General features: G+C 48.5%; 1 protein-coding gene across 1 annotated transcript in view; it reads left to right on the top strand.

The window, feature by feature from the left end:
* The window catches only part of VIPR1 (vasoactive intestinal peptide receptor 1), a 49,796-nt gene that overhangs the window by 2,168 nt on the left and 33,660 nt on the right, over positions 1-13,968 (top strand). The gene's annotated exons all lie outside the window — the stretch shown is intronic.

Here is a 13,968-nt window from a genome sequence, read left to right as displayed (position 1 = left end):
TTCCTTTTGGGGTTGGATGCCCATCAACTTACTACTCAAGTGGTGTCAGACCTTGACCTCTGAACATTTGACCGCTTGATCAAACATGGCCAAATATTCCCATGAAGCCAAGAGTGGCCTTGAGTCGCTGGACAGCCCAACCGCTCTCATTGTGTCATGTGTGAACAACATCTGGAGCCTGTAAGCAATGCATGAAATTGCTAATAAGAGAAAGATGTCAGGGGGAAATGGAAGCTCAGGGCGGGTTGGATTTCTTGCAGAACTCCGTTGCTCTGGGCTGGGAAAACAGAGAGTGGAGATGGAATTGTGACTCTGGAGGGTTCTCACATCGCAACTTAAAACAGAGCTGATGCTGAACAAAAACAGGCCGTGTTTTTGGTTGTATTTGCAAGCCGAGAAAGCGGAGTGGGGATTTCTACTGAATTGGGAGCGGAGGGGAGAGAGTTGAATTCACAAGGTAGAGGCATGAAGGTTATTTCCACTGTAGAGCACTCCTCCTCCTCCTCCTCCTCCTCCTCCTCCTCTTCTTCTTCTTCTTCTTCTTCTTCTTCTTCTTCTTCTTCTTCTTCTTCTTCTTTTTAATATTATTATTTGCATTTATTTACTGCATTTTTCCTTCAAGGAACCCAACGTGGCCTACATAATCCTCCTCCTCTCCATTTTATCCTCACAACAACAACCCTGTGAGGTAGGTTGGGCTGAGAGTCTGGGAGTGGTTCAAAGTCCCCCAATGGATTTTCCATGGCTGAGTGGGGACTAGAACCCGGATCTCCCAACTCCCAGTCCAACACTTTAGCTACTACACCACACTGGCTCTTGGTACCTCCTACTTTGGAACATGGTGGTTCCAAAAACGTCGGGTTCAAGAAGACTGATATAGTTTCCTGGTGGCTTCTGGGAGGGAGCAGTTTAACCCCCCCTTTTTTCTCCTCTCCCCATTTCACTGCCCACACACCCCTTCCCCCCAAATTCAGTCTGAAAGTTCTAACCTGAGAACTTTTCGCTCAGCCCTAAACAATGATTTTGTGCCAAAAAGCACACACACAAAATGTTTGGTGGGTAGCCAGTGCAGCGGTAGCTGAGTCTCCCCCGCCCCCCGTTTTGATATTTTCTAGGAAAATGTGACTCCCGGAAGGCAGCCCTGGCAAAAGCAATGCACAGAGAGGCTATAAAAAAGAAAGATGATATTAATAAGATCCGTGCTCTTTCTCGTTCCTTTGGATCTTTCTCTTCCTCCTTAACCCTTGGCTTCCAAACAGGCAGAGAGCTTTGGTGTGGGGTGGGGAGGGATTCATTCAAAGAGGGTCAGGAATCAGAGGGTCACCCCCCAAAGTCAGCAGGGACAGCCACAGCCTGTAAACAACTGCATCTTTCTCCCCATCCACTTCCCCAATAATCCCTCATTCCCCCTTCTAAGTGCGTATCTATACTATTCTATTTATTTACTATATAGACACACTAGGGTGAACCTATGAAAAGGAGGACAAGGCTCCTGTATCTTGAACAGTTGTATAGAGAAGGGACTTTTCAGCAGGCGTCTTTTGTAGGCATGCAGCACCTGGTGAAATTCCCCTCTTCATCACAACTGTTCAAGCTGCAGGAGCCCTGCCTTCTTTTGTATCTGCTCACTCTAGCTATACTTTAGCAGCTTTAACGGTTGTGATAAAGGGGGCAACTAAAATGATTAAGGGGCTGGAGTATCTCCCCTACGAGGGAAGGGTGTAACAGCTGGAATTGCTCAGCTTGGAAAAGAGGAGGCTGAGGGGAGACATAGAATCATAGGATCATAGAATAGCAGAGTTGGAAGGGGCCTACAAGGCCATCGAGTCCAACCCCCTGCTCAATGCAGGAATCCACTCTAAAGCATCCCTGACAGAGGGTTGTCCAGCTGCCTCTTGAAGGCCTCTAGCGTGGGAGAGCCCACCACCTCCCTAGGTAACTGGTTCCATTGTCGTACTGCTCTAACAGTCAGGAAGTTTTTCCTGATGTCCAGCTGGAATCTGGCTTCCTTTATCTTGAGCCCGTTATTCCATGTCCTGCACTCTGGGAGGATCGAGAAGAGATCCTGGCCCTCCTCTGTGTGACAACCTTTGAAGTATCTGAAGAGTGCTATCATGTCTCCCCTCAATCTTCTCTTCTCCAGGCTAAACATGCCCAGTTCTTTCAGTCTCTCTTCATAGGGCTTTGTTTCCAGACCCCTGATCATCCTGGTACTGTCAAATTGCTATGAAGCAGGATTGTTGTTGTTGTTGTTGTTGTTATTATTATTATTATTATTATTATTATTATTATTATTGTTATTATTTATATAGCACCATCAATGTACATAGTGTGTGGCAATACAAGCTGCATTGGGTGCAGCTGCTGCTAAGCCCTTCCTGAAACTTTTGGGGATGGGGGGATTTAAGCTGTTGTTCCCCCAGCAAAGTAAGCCTCAAAGGAGAAAAATTGGGAAAAAAACATAGAATCATAGAATAGTAGAGTTGGAAGGGATCTATAAGGCCATCAAGTCCAGCCCCCTGCTCAATGCAGGAATCCACCCTAAAGCATTATGGGAGAAGCGCACCCCTCGGCACCGCTCTCCGTCCCCATGCTGGGCTTGAAAGTTTCCCACCCACCCACCCATTTAATAGTGACTTGGCCACAGACCCAGTTCACACAGATGGCTCTAATTTGTTTGTTTGCTTTGGGGGTTTCTCTCCGGGCTTTCAGTGGAATTCCCAGGGCAGCTTGCGATCTTTCCAACACAATGAAACAAATTTAAAACATGCACGTTAAAAAAGAAACAAGATCTGCTTTTAAAAAACCCTGCGAAATCATTAGGAGTGATAAACAAACGATGCACCCAGCCAAAATAAAACAGATCGCATTGAATCAAAATGCTTGAGAAAATTTTCAAAAACACCCAAATAGGGTGACCCCTTGGAAAGGAGGACAGGGCTCCTGTATCTTTAACAGTTGCCTTGAAAAGGAAATTTCAGCAGGTGTCATTTGTATATATGGGGAACTTGGTGAAATTCCCTCTTCATCACCCAGTTAAAACTGCAGGAGCCCTGCCCTCTTTTAAATATGGTCACTCTAGTATAGCTCCTGCAGCTTTAACTGGTGTGCTGAAGAGGTAATTTCACCAGGTTCTTCATATATACAAATGACACCTGCTGAAATTTCCTTTTCAAGGCAACTGTTAAAGATACAGGAGCCCTGTCCTCCTTTCCACAGGGTCACCCTATACAACCCTACTCCAAGCCCAGACCAGAGTTAGGGTGACCCTATGGAAAGTAGGACAGGACTTCTTTATCTTTAACACTTGTACAAAAAAGGGAATTTCAGCAGGTGTCATTTGTATGTATGCAGCACCTGGTGAAACTCCCTCTTCAATACAACAGTTAAAGCTAGGGTGACCATATGAAAAGGAGGACAGGGCTCCTGTATCTTTAACAGTTGCCTTGAAAAGGAAATTTCAGCAGGTATCATTTGTATATATGGAGAACCTGGTGAAATTCCCTCTTCATAACAACAGTTAAAGCTGCAAGTGCCCTGCCCTCTTTTAAATATGGTCACTCTGGTATAGCTCCTGCACCTTTAACTGTGGTGACAAAGAGGGAATTTCACCAGGTTCTCCATATATACAAATGACACCTGCTGAAATTTCCTTTTCTATGCGACTGTTAAAGGTACAGGAGCCCTGTCCTCCTTTTCATAGGGTCACCCTACACCCAAATGACATCAAGGCAAAGCTCTCTGGTGAGGATATTCCCCAATGAGGGAACTCAGACAGGCCTGGTTCCAGTGGATCAGTGTTGAAGAACCTCTTTCAGCCTGGGGGCCGAACTGCATTTTGGACAAGTTTTCAGGAACCGCAGCCCAGCGATGGGCGAGGTTGAAGGCAAAGGGGAGGGCCCCCCAAATACCAGTATATTCCAGCTTAAAGCTCATCCTGCCAGTCACTAAGGGCGTTACTAGACGAGGCTCTAGCGCGCGTTACCTTCCGCAGTCACGTCGAGGCTTCCAGATGACGTTCACGAGGATCCGCCGTTATCCCGCGGTGAAGCCTCTTTCTCCCGACTTTAAAAAAGTGAGTTTTAGGACGCCTTTTCCTGCTGTCCCGCGGTAATTCGGAGTACGTGTGGGAGGATGTGAGGTCACTGCGGTCCGCACTGGGCAGGAAAAGGCGTGCTAAGGGGGAGTGGTCAGCGGCTTCGGTCAAGCCGCCTCCGCCATTTGCGCGCAGTCCGGCAGCTGGGGCAGCGCGGCGGAGCGGCTTTTTTTTTTTATTTCCCCAGTGACAGTTTGCGCAGGAACGGAGGACCGGAAAAGTGGCTGGTGACTCCTTGCGGTGGGCAGCTACCGTGGCCGCATAATGGCGGTGCTGTACGCTGCCTGTTAGTGTGGGTACCAGGCTGGCAGAGGGCAGAGCTGTTTGTGGGCTGCTGCCATGGCTACGGCCAGATGTGGGTTGGCTCCTTGGGATGGGGCAGAGGGCACAGAGGCGATCATCGCCGCCGACACCTCAGAGGCATGATGGGAGATGTAGGCACAGAGTGGCCATGCAGACGATTGACCTCGGGTCATATGACACCCGCCACGACCCCCATCAGGAAGTGAGCGCATCAATGTTGACCCTCAACAGCACCAGCAGCACTTCGGCTGGCACTGGCACTGCCGCCGCTGCCGCCGCCAGGGCCGGCGGCGGCATCGCTGACGGCTGCGCAAGTTTGCGGTCTTTCGGACGTGCGCAAACCGTGCAGCGAGCGAAAAAAAAAGCCGCGGCAATCAGGCCGGTGTGGCTGCGCAACCGTTCTCGCGGCGGCAGCAGCACAACCGGCGCAAACTTCCGCCACAAATCGAAGGCAGGTGTGGATGATGAGGCGTCACGGCTGAACGGGAAAAGCCGCTTTCACCGCTCCTCAACGACGGAACACCCGGTACGTCTAGCAACGCCCTAAGCCTCAGAAGAGGCATTTCAACCTTTTAGAATGGGCGGGGGGGGGGGAGGAAAAAATCCACAAATCCCCCCAACAATTGGTGATCAGGGAAAATGGGGGTGGGGCCAGGAAAAGGTGTCCTGGCTTTTGTGCCTGGTTGGGACCCCTAGGAAGGCCCAATTTGTCCTTTGAGGTTGTGCAACCCTGCATGGGATCCTGGGGAAGTGTTAGGGTTAGGGTTATCTTTAGATGAAGATCTTAGGATCTAGGCAGACATTTGTGGAGACAGGTGAACCTTCCAGGTGGGCAGAAGGGAGATCTCTAGATGCTTTGGACTTAAGAACATCGGAAGAGCCCCGCTGGATCAGACCACGGGTCCAGCTAGTCCAGCACTCTGTTCACACAGGGGCCAACCCGCTGCAGACCAGGGACCCACAAGCAGGACACGGGTGCAATAGCACCTTCCCACACAAGTTTCCTAGCAACTGGGGTATACGGCTTTACTGCTTCTGATACGTTTTGGACTACAACTCCCAGAAGCCCCTACCAGCATGGCCAATGGCCAGGAATGCTGGGAATTGAAGTCCAAACAAGTAACAGAACACATAGTCATCAGAACTAGGAGCCATTGATAGCCTTCTCCTCCAGGGATTTAGCCAACCCCCTTTTAAAGCCATCCAAATCGGTGGCCATCGCCACAACTTGTGGTAGTGAATTCCATAATTTAACTATGCGCCGTGTGAAAAAGTCCTTCCTTTCATCTGTCCTGAATCCCCCACCAATCAGCTTCACTATACATGGTGTCTGTCCCTGGATCTCTCTGGTGTGGGCATTTATTTATTTATATGTTAGCCTCTTTGATTGGCTTTCATGCTCATGACCTCTTTGCTCCACTTCTCCATCTGGACAATCAAAAACATTTTCATCTCCATTCCCTCGGGATGATTTAACCAGAACCGGATGCTTCCAGCGTCTGTCTGCTTTCCCCTAGGATTTAGTTCAAAAGCTGCTCTGCCATCTTTTGGACTTCAATTCCCAGCATTCCTGTCCACTGGCCAAAACACCTGGAAATCCTCCTTCTTCCTACTCCTGCTCTAGGTACCCTGGTCCAGTTATTAAGGAGTAGAAAAGAATATGGTAATATTAGAAAGTTTTCCCAGCCACCCACCCCTTGGGAAAATCCAGTCTGTGCAGCTGCATCCTTGGCAACTCAGTCTTGCTTTAAGGAACAAACTTAACAAGCTAAATTGAGCATGGACCATATCATTGGTCCGGTCAGTGTCTCTCCCCTTTGTTGTATGCGAAGGCGCTTCAGAAACAAAAGACTTCCAGATGTTTGTCTTCCCTTTGCTCCGCACTATCCCCACCCCACTTTTTGCCAGATGCCAAAAGCAGTTCAGCATTACGCTCGGCACAGAATTGATAAGTTCGCTTTGCAAGAGGCGTGAAGGCTAGAGAAGCATTTCTCCTCCAGTGAACCTCAGGGCCGATTTGTACAAAGGGCCCCCCCTGTAAAAACCACGTTAAGAACATGAGAAGAGCCCTGCTGGATCAGTCCAAGGGTCCATCTAGTCCAGCACTCTGTTCACACAGTGGCCAACCAGCTGTCTACTAGGGACCCACAAACAGGACATGGGTACAACAGCACACTCCCACCCATGTTCCCCAGCAACTGGTGCACACAGGCTTACTGCCTCTGATGCTGGAGGCAGCACACAGCGTCAGGACCAGTGCCATGGATAGCCTTCGCCTCCAGGAATTTATCCAACCCCCTTTTAAAGCCATCCAAATGGGTGGCCATCACTACATCTTGCGGTAGTGCATTCTATAATTAAACTATGCATTGTGTGAAGAAGTCCTTCCTTTTATTTGTCCTGGGTTTCCCATCCATCAGCTTCATGGGATGACCCCCACTGGGTTCTAGTATTTTGAGAGAGGGAGAAAAACATCTCCGCGTCCACATTCTCCACACCATGCATAATTTTGTACACCTCTGTCATGTCTCCCCTCACCCTCCTTTTTTCCATGCTGAACAATCCCAGCTGTTGTAACCTTCCCTCATAGGGGAGTTGCTCCAATGCTCCAGACCCTTGATCATTTTAGTTGCCCTTTTCTGCACATTTTCCAACTCTACAATATTGTTTTTTCAGGTGTGGTGGGCGGGGCTAAAGTCAAAATGCGCGGGACTAAAACATCCATGTTTTAGCAATGACAGAGGTGAAGAGATACATGAGACAGCTGAGTGGGGGTAGGATTTAATATCACACATACATACCTCTCTTAGCCAACACACAACCAGGAGATGAGTCTTGAGCCCTATTCCACCAGCCATGGCTGAGGAGAAGACCCACCCTGTACAGCAAGGGTGCAGAACCTCAGCTGAGGTCTCAGCCCGGCCCTCGGGCATTCCCTAGATATCCACACAACCTTCCCCTGGCCCCACACCCTTTCCCCTGAGGGCCTGGCTTTTGTGAGGGTTTTCCCCCATTTGGAAAAGTTAAAACACCTCTCCTAAAGCTCCATTACCGGCAGTAGAAACTTTACCCTAAAATAGAGAGGTGTTTTTGGTCCCGCCCCTTTTGACATTAGCCCCGCCCACCCCTGGAATGCAGCCCTTCAAGAGCTTCTCTGAAATGGCCTTTGGACCTTGGGATAAAAGAAGATAGACTTCCCTGGGCTAGAGTGTACTTCTCAGGTCCAGGGTTTGGTTTGGTTTTTAAGCTGGGTCACTGAAACGCTCTGTTCTTGGGATTTGGGGCATTCCTAGACGAGGCCTTAACGTGCCTTGAGACCCGGTTTCCTTGCTGTGCGTCCAGATGACGCACAGGGGAATCCGGGCCCAGGATGCACTGAGGCCTCCTCTAACGCGCCATAAGCGAAGTCGCTTATGGCACGCCTTTTTCGCAGCCCCGGCCTCAGGCCGGAGCTGCGAAACGTCTAGGAAGGTCCGTGGCTTGCGAGTAGCCGCGAAAAGCCACGGACCTGGCACAGCGCTCATACGAGCGCTGTGCCCATCGGCCGGGGGGGGAAGAGAGGGGCAGGGGGAAGGATGGCAAGGGGGGAGGGCAAAGGGGGAGGGCGGGTGAGAGAGAGAGCGCTGGGCGCCGCCGCCTGAGCAAGCAGGCGAGCGGCACTGCCAGGGCAAGACCTGGCATGGGGGGCATTGCCCGGGGCGAGCGGCGCTGCCAGGGCAAGGCCGGGGACAGGGATGGGGGGCTTCATTTTTTAAAAAAAACTGGACTTACCTGGTCCGGAGTCTTCGGGCCGCACGTGGCCCCTTTAAACTAAAAAAAAAAAAAATGGCAGACGCTGCAGGGATCCCGAAGTCCCTGCGCGTCCCGCGTCTGGAAGCCGAGGCGGCGCGTGCTAATGTCAGCGTGCCGTCGCCCTGCCTCCCTGCCGGCTTATCCCGGCAGGTCTAGCAAAGCCCTTGGAAAAGCTACACTGGAATGTATGAATTTTGAGTTAGAATCCATGATGAAACCAAATTTGGGGTATGCAGGCTTCTTTGTTTCATCCTCCAATATCCGGCCGGCATGATGAATGATTTGATACTATCTCACTGTCATAAGAAGATACCACTTTGCTCTTAATGAGAAAATCCAATATTTGGCAAAGTATAAAACCTGTTCGTATGAATTTGTTAATATTTCCATAAGCCCAAGGTGTTGTACTTCCAAAAAAACTGAGTAAAATGTTCCATTCAAAAGAAAGTGTGGGTGGATGGAAGAAATGTTTGCCGATTCGAAAACACTCCCCAACTTCCAGCTGTTCCAAACTGTGATTCTCAGACTGCAATCCTATGCATCCTTATGTGAGAGTAAACTCCACTGAACTCAGTGGTGCTTACCTCTGAGTAAACATGCATAAAGTCAACTTGTAAAAAGAAAGAAAAAAACATTGAGCATTTGTTTAATGCCTGCCGAAATTAGATATGCCAACAACTGTACATAGCGCTGATCTGAAGTAGGAAGTCCATCAAAGAAAAGGGGAAAAAGCACCTAGATTCTGCTGAATTCTTTTATTCTCTCTCTCTTATTTCTTGTCTCTTTATGGCAGGAGTGGGCAACAATGCAGTCTAGGGGGCAATTCTGCCCCAGTCCCTGAAGGGCTTGCATGCACATGCCACCCATCCCCACACAGCACGGACCTCCCAAAAAAAGGAAACTGGAAGTTTGCCATAGCAACAAGCTAAATCTGTCCTTAGTAAGCCTCCATAGTGGCTTACTGCCATTTCTTTTTCCTTTTCAATCTGAGTTTTAGGGGGGCATTGAGGGCTAGCAGGGAGGCATGCTGCAGGCTGGAAAGAAAGGAAAGGAACCTCTCATGCAAACACTGAGTCATTACTGACTCTTGGAGGAACGCCAGCTTTCGCTGACATTTTCTTGGCAGGCCTTATAGCAGGGTGGTTTGCCGCTGCCTTCCCCGGCCGTTATTCCCTTTCCCCCAGCTAGCTGGGTACTCATTTTACCGACCTCGGGAGGATGGAAGGCTGAGTTGACCCGAGCCGGCTGCCTGAATCGAGCTTCCGCTGGGATCGAACTCAGGCCGTGGGGAGAGTTTCAGCTGCAGTAACTGCTGCTTTACTGCTCTGCGCCACACGAGGCTCTTGCTGCAGGCTGGGCAGCATGGTTTATGGTATTTGCTCCTTCACCATTCGGGCTAGCAGTCCGAAACATTACAACTGAGTGACTGCAAAAAGGTTGCAGACCGAAGGAGAGGGGATTGCTTTTAAGCTGGGATCTCTGCTTGCGCAGAGATAACCAGCCGGGCTTCTGGCATTCAAATTTGAGCCTCTTGCCTTAAGCAAGAGCCAGACAGAAAAGCCGCCCTGAAGGTATGCCTCACCATGATGGCATATCTTCTTATTCATTCGCTAGAACATGGAGGGCCTGGCCCTGTAGTCCCCCTCGCCCCCTGGGTAAATGGATTTGTCGTGGCCTGTGTATTTCCTGCGTCCATTGCTGTGACCCACGGATGAACAACATATTGGCGGAAGTCTTAATTTGTGTGTTCTTAAAGAACGATGCTAGAGGCAATCTTTTAATGCTAGAGAACACAAAAAAAAATGAATTTGTTTATTCTTAGAACATAGACTAGGGGATCATCTACACCAAGCAGGATAATTCCACCATGAAAGCAGTATGGAAGCAGTATATAAAAGGCAGGAGCCACACTGCTGCTTTATAGCGGTATTGAAGTGCACTGACAACTGTTGGGGCTCATGACGCATCTACACCAGGCAGGATATGACACTATGAAAGTGGTATGAAAGCGGTCTGAAGTATGTGTCAACGGGCCCCAACAGTTGTCAGCGCACTTCAATGCCGCTATAAAGCAGTCGTGTGGCTCCTGCCTTTTACATACTGCTTTCATACTGCTTTCATAGTGGAATATCCTGCTTGGTGTGGATGAACTCTAGGAGTGATGACTAAAGTTATCAACACTTCTTGGAGACTTCTGAATAAACTGTCATTAGAAGAACATATCGGTCACAGGGAGAGCAGTTAGAACCAGGAAGCAAGCCTGAGAATTGCATTATGGGACACACACAGACTAGGGTGACCATTTGAAAAGGAGGACTGGGCTCCTGTATCTTTAACAGTTACATAGAAAAGAGAATTTCAGCAGCTGTCATTTGTATGCATGCAGCACCTGGTGAAATTCCCTCTTCATCCCAACAGTTAAAGCTGCAGGAGCTATACTAGAGTGACCAGTTACAAAAGAGGGCAGGGCTCCTGCAGCTTTAACTGCTGTGATGAAGAGGGAATTTCACCAGGTGCGGCATGCATACAAATGATACCTGCTGAAATTTCCTTTTCAAGGCAACTGTTAAAGATACAAAGAACTTAATACAAACATGACTCTAACTGATAAACTATTTGATCCTCTTGTGACGGGCTTTCTGGTACATTCAGTGTTGATCACAACAGACACCGACTCCAGCTACCCAAGCACCCAAATACTCCTCCCTCCCAACACAAGCCTGCTTCTCGGTTGTTCAGTCAAGGGAGAGAGCAGAGTTGCGATGCAACAGCTTTATTTTATTGATTGCATGTAAACCCTTTTTTGCCAAGCAGTGCAATGAAAATACTTTAAATAAATAATAAATAAATATAGCTCCCCCAGGAAGTCTTCGATGAAGACAGCTTAAAGGGCCCAACCTAGGGTGACCCTATGAAAAGGAGGACAGGGCTCCTGTGTCTTTAACAGTTGTATTGAAAATGAGATTTCACCAGTTGTCATTTGTATATATGGGGAACCTGATGAAATTCCCTCTTCATCGCAACAGTTGAAGTTGCAGGTGCCCTGCCCTCTTTTAAATCTGGTCACTCTCGTATAGCTCCTGCAGCTTTAAATGTGGTGATGAAGAGGGCATTTCACCAGGTTCCCCGTATATACCAATGACACCGGCTGAAATTCCCTTTTCTAGGCAACTGTTAAAGATACAGAAGTCCTGTCCTCCTTTTCATATGGTCACCCTAGCCCAACCTGCTTAATTTACACAGTGGAACAGCTTCAGCCAGTTTCGTACTATTCCCGTTTCTGTGCCATCTTATTGATTGATTGATTTTGATTGATTGCACTTATATACCGCTCCCATAGCCGGGCGTTTTACAGAAATTCTAAAATTAAGATTAAAACGAGTATACAAAATTTAAAATTTCTAAAACACAGAACATACACACATAAAGCATTACAAACCATTAAAAAAACTAAACATGTGGGTGATTAAGATGTGCCGCCATATGCCTGGGCAAAGAGGAAAGTCTTAACCTGGCGCCGGAAAGATAGCAGCTTTAGCCTTATCCTTGCCACACACTTATATTTTTTCTGGCTTTTGTAACTAAATATTTTTAAAATGGTTTGAAAAGGCACACACACCACTCCCTTTGATACTGGAGACTTGCAGTGTTTCTCTTGGCAAAAACGTGGTCTCAAAAAGGCACTCAAGACAAGTGTTACTGATTTGCAGGACAATTGCCTCTATTCACAGCGGCTGACAGTGGGAATTATTCTATTTTTATCTGGCTTCCTAAACTTGATTTTATAAGTCAGCCGGAGAAATTGATTTCAGCTGATATCCTTGAGCCAAGATCATGTAGTGTGAAGTGGGGGGTGGGGGTGGGGACTGAGCCAGAAGTTGGCATGTTACAGTTGGGGCAGGGGGAATGGTGGCCCTGAAATGGGCGTGGAGATACTCACAATTTTGATTCCTTTGGAGAATCTGCAACTAAGGCAAGCAAGTTGTTGTGGCAGGAAGGGCAGTATAGCATAGTGGTTAGGGAGTACGAGACATAAGCTAGAAGTGCGCAATTCAAAACTCAGTTGATCCACAGAATCATAGGAATTGGAAGAGACTTCAAATATCATGTAGTCTAACCCCATGCCAATGCAGGAAAATTCAAGGCTACAACATGAGGAACATGTGCCACAGTGGCTTAGCGTGTCTGCAAGATGGTTAGTGGTCATCTACGGTGTTTCCTATGTCATCTGGCAGGAACCCCATGGGGTTTTGGCCCCGAAACAATGAGAAAGTGAGGTAACAATCGTGTGGCTGGCACACGTGGCATGGTTTTTCTCCCCCTCCCTCTCCGTGGATAATTTACCCTTATCTCTATCTCGAGGGGTGTGCATGGATGGATGGGCTAGGTGGGCATGTGAGAAAGAGGCTTACATGATACACAATGCTACACAATGGTTTCTTTGTGGGACATTTTGACGACGCAGCGTTCCTCCTGCTCCTTCTGCTCTTTTTTCCGTCACAAAATAAGACCCAGAAAATCTGGGTTTTGTTGCCTGTCCCAATATTGGCCACCATTTCCTGCTGTGTGCAAGGGAAGCTGTGCCATAAAAATGGCAACTGAATGGGCAACGTGGTTGTTGCTTGCTTGCTCTTTCCGTCCCTGTTGTCGGACGGAAAGAGCAAGCAGGAGGCAGAGTGACAGTAGGGAAATGAATTTCCCCCTGTCTGAAGAAGCTCATCGTCTTCCTGAAAAACGTGCCCTCATTGGCTTGGCCTTTTGTGAGGTCAGAGAATGTTCGCAATCAACTCTGGTCTTTGGCTTGGCCATTTTTAAGAGGGGTGTCTGTGTGTGTGTGTGTGTGCAAACTGGGAAGGGATCTCTTAGAAACGAAACGTTGGCGTTGAAAAATCTTTGCGAGGATGATGGGACCAGGATCCAGGAGGGGGGGCGGGGAATAGAGGGAAATGCTTAGTAGAAGGAGGCTGCCATTTGATGCGTAACATCCGCTCAGCATTCTCCGCAGGTTTGGACCAAGCTCAGCGGGAACTGTGTGTGACATGTAGGCTGCCTATACACAGCGCTGGATTTTAAATGTCTTGACATTTCCGTTCTGTTGGAGGGAATTAGTGGGGTCAGATGAGAGAGAAGGCCGAGGGGGCATGAATTGGAGTGGAAAGCGTTTTGGGGGCAGGGTGGCCTGTGCCTCCAGCAATTTTGCTTGCAGGCCCTTTCTAAGACCCCCCAGAGTGAATCCTGAACATCAAGCCTTCCAGCTAACTGAATGGAACCAGGAGTCAGCTATCAAACCTTCCCCCAGCAGACATGCCTCCCACTCAAACATCACTCCTGGTCCCTTTTCATTAGCCACGGGGTATTTGTTACTAAATTTAACTGAGTGCAAATGGAGAAACATCCGTTGGCTAAGGTCTACAGATGACATTTAGTCAACCCTTCCTGAATGATTAAACTAAGCAAAGCATTCGTTTTAAGAGACAAAGAGGAAAATGACGGAGAGACAGAAGACACACATACAGCTACAGTGGGGTAATTGGAACTGGGCCTATGGGCAAATGTCCAGGGTTCCATAGCCTGGGACGGCCCGAATAGACCACCAGAGAGTGGTACCATCAATGGGGCCCACTAGAGCCAACGTTGGTTGCCACAGCGTCCTTTCTTCTTATTTTTTAAAAGGGGGTGGGCAACCGGGCTGAGCTTTTGCCTCCCACCCACCGTGATAGCGCCACCGGCTGGCCTTTGGGAAAGAGAGGGAGAGGCAGGTGTGCAAAGCAGCACAC

This window comes from Elgaria multicarinata, chromosome 1 (genome assembly GCF_023053635.1).
Source record: "Elgaria multicarinata webbii isolate HBS135686 ecotype San Diego chromosome 1, rElgMul1.1.pri, whole genome shotgun sequence".
In the NCBI taxonomy this organism is placed as follows: Eukaryota; Metazoa; Chordata; class Lepidosauria; order Squamata; family Anguidae; genus Elgaria; species Elgaria multicarinata.
Note: the sequence above shows the minus strand (reverse complement) of the source record. Positions and strands in the feature narration are given on the sequence as shown.